Source organism: Culex pipiens, chromosome 2 (assembly GCF_016801865.2).
Source record: "Culex pipiens pallens isolate TS chromosome 2, TS_CPP_V2, whole genome shotgun sequence".
Classification (NCBI taxonomy): Eukaryota; Metazoa; Arthropoda; class Insecta; order Diptera; family Culicidae; genus Culex; species Culex pipiens.
In genome coordinates, this window is record NC_068938.1 from 117,083,717 (window position 1) to 117,087,078 (window position 3,362).

The window sequence follows — 3,362 nt, forward strand, 5'->3', positions numbered from 1 at the left end:
TAGGGGAAATCTACCCATTTTAATCCTAATAAGCGGTCGTGTATGAATGATGCTGGATAATCTAGAGTCTCCCTTGAATTTTACTAAAACCAAGTACACCAACGAGTAGAGCAAGTTTTTGTGAACATTTCTGTTTATTTTCACTTTCACTAAAAGTTATTCTATTTCTTTACCAAGCATTTAACAAAAAAAAAATCCCAAGGGTATTCTAATCGAGGCGAATGCATTGGGCCACGCCCATTTTTCTAATATCGGCTTAGTTCTTTTTTCTTCCAACACTCTGTCGAGTGTTGCCATTTGCGCTGACAGTTCAAACGAACACTCACGAAAAGTGGCATTTATAGGGAAAGTTTCCTGGCATCGCTGGCTGTGCTGCTGGTGGTGTTGACGGCCAGCCTTTGTTCTTTTTTGCCTTCGTCTCTCGCTCGGTTTTCTTCAGCCTTCGAGTGGAATGCAAAGTGAAAATTGAAACGTCAAACGACTTGGCGCGTTTGTTTTTTTGATGGCGCTTGCTAATTTATTACATTTTTCGGGATTATTCTTCAAGTGAGTGCCTTACTAATGATCAAAAGAACATGTTGCCGGTAGTTGGAAGCAATTTCACATCTTAAGCGCCGTGAAAAAGTAAGCGAAAGTGAAAAGTTAATTTTGGCGATATTCATTAAGCGTTTGAGGGATTCTCGTGTGTGTCACTGTGTGTGCCAACAAAATGATGAGAAGTGGTCTCGCAAAATACAAATTATGATCAAAAGTGCATTAAATGTGATCTTTTTGGCCAGTAAAAGGCATACATTTGCGTGCTTACTCGAGGCGGTGCTGTTGCTGGTAAATTTATAGCCCAAATAGTATTTTTGGAGCTTTAATCGAGCATCAAACTCTCCATATGACGAAGATAGGTGTTTGATTGGAAAGGGTAGATTTCCCCTACCTGAAAAAACACGTGAATTGTGTTGCTTATGGCAAGTTCCATCATATCCTTGGAGATTCCATCCTAATATTGGCAGATAATTCATATCGAAAAAAGTGATTTTTTCCTTTTTTTCTTTTGGTCGATCAAACAGTGCGCCCGTACAATGAGAATCGGCATTAAACATATTTCGGTTTGGTTTTACACATTTGCATGGGACTTTTGAGTTTAACCAGGATAACACACTTCGGGGTAGCAAATTAATATGTATAATACTGTTTCTCAGTGTTTGTTATCTGAACTTCCAAGATGGCGGCTTTTTCGCTACCCCCTGGTTTTTCCATACATGAGATGAACTCATACAACATATGAGCCCACTTCGGTAAAGAGAAATATTGTAAAACGGGTATTGAAGCTTCAATTTCAAAAACATTAAATATCTTGAAATCGCTCGCATTTTTGTAAAACTTGATGAAATCCGGTTATCCTTGATGCATTTAACAGGTCACTTTTGGTCACATCAAAATGTGCTATAAAGATCAGGATTTGTTTGACTTTTACGCATAGATTTTGCAAACCATATTTTTAATTTTCCTGTTCAGACCAAATTTTGATTTTTACGTTTTACATTGTAAACCAGGCGCACGAAAGTTTGGGGAAAAACTATTTACTAAACGATTTTTACGGTTGGGTCCAGTGCACCTGGGAAATTTCATAGCTGTCGTTTTGCAACTATCCTTTATCGCCTAAAGTCAGCATTACTAGCGTGCCTAGTATCTGAAGGAAGGTGGGTCAATAATATGGATGATTTTAAAATTGCCGTTCATGGACACCCCTGATCAAACTCAGAACATTTTTTTATGATGGGTGGAGCAACTGCCCCAGCCCAGTCATGGCGTTCTCGCAGGATTCTTACAGAATTCTAACAGAGCGAAAATATTCTTACTAGCACTGTGCCAGCATCCTGCTAGATCTTTGCTAGAATTCTTAGAGAATTCTGGCTCAAATGCAATAACCGATTCTACCCAGTCACGAAATATTCTAGCAGAGCTGGTTCTGCCAGAATCCTGCTAGAACGGTTGAACATTTTTGCTAGAATGCTGTAAGAATATCCAGCTCTGTGAGAACTCTGCTAGAATCCTGCTAGAACGTCGTGACTGGGTAGCAGGAGCCGGCGAAATCAACCGGTTCTGTAAGAATCCTGCTAGAATGTTGCTAGAACGATTCTGACAGGCCTCCTGCTAGAATTCTGTTAGAATTTTGCTAGAATGAAGCGGAGAGAATTTTTGCTAGAATCCTGCTAGAATTTTGCTAGAAAATTCAAGCTGAAAATTTCTGTAGAATGAAATGAATTATATTTTTAACTATTTTCATTATAAAAAAGACAAAATTTCTTTTGTTTTATTATACACAAAATCACTCACTACACATCACATCGTCTTTGTTGTTTTTCCTTCTTCCGGATATTTTTTCGGAGCAGCATACACTGAGCCAGCTTTTCCATGTGGTTGAACAGGACGAACTAGTTGAAGCGGCGCCTTCCGTCTGTTCCAGGAGCCGGTTAAGATTATGTCCGTTGGGCGGCTGCCGGAATCCAAGTTCCTGCGGGGGGTTCCGCCGTGAGCACATGTTATTGTTGCTGACTTTCATAAATTTGAACAAGCCTTCCGGAAGATGCACCTATGGAGGTTAAATCAAGGAATTTTAAAAAACTTCAGTTCAATCAATCTATCAAGAACATGCTTACCAAACTCCGAATGGCCAGGTGACTAACTAAACGGCTCTGATGCAAAATTTCTTTAAAATCATTGAAAGTTTGCAACTTTCATGACAAGATGGCGGTCACAATGCGGTTTGGCGAAATTTACGTCATTTTCGACAGCTTTCGCAAATTTCGCTCTGTCAGAAAATTCTAGCAAAATTCTTACAGAATTCTGGCAGGCCTGCTAGAACCATTCTAGCAGGATTCTAGCAAAACCAACTCTGCTAGAAATTTCCGTGACCGGGGGCACACTGTAGAGATGTCGGTTAGCATCTCTATTTGCTGGGCAAAATATGTGACCTTATCTTGTTGATGTGCCTTGGCGAGGAGAGGGAGAGAAGGACAGATATTGACAGGAGGCGAACGTGGTTCGAGAACGCGGACGAAACGAGGACGCTGGACAAGATCCGAAGGGACCAGGAATCGGCGTTACCGGAATGGAGGTCAGCGGGCGGTCGGGAGGATGGCTATCGCAGCAACCCTGCTGCGTCCGGTACGTCGAGGACTCTACATCTGGCGACGAGGAGTAAGTGGTAAGCAGAGTGAAAAGTGGAAGTTTGTTTTTCTTTTTCTGCTGCGGTGTAGCCACACTGAGCTTTGGCGGAGGAACGTTGTTCGGCGGGTTGGGGGGATTTTCGGTTTTGCTGCTGGAGTGTGGAGATTCCCGCCTATTTCAGGATTTTTCAGGCCTAC

General features: G+C 41.5%; 1 long non-coding RNA gene across 1 annotated transcript; it reads right to left on the reverse strand.

Moving 5' to 3' along the window:
• Positions 1-2,916, reverse strand: LOC128092822 (uncharacterized). The gene is made up of 2 exons (XR_008212032.1): positions 2,655-2,916; positions 1-2,587 (listed from the first exon to the last, which is right to left on the reverse strand). It is a non-coding gene; the product is annotated as an uncharacterized LOC128092822 (long non-coding RNA).
• Between the last annotated feature and the right edge of the window lie 446 nt (positions 2,917-3,362).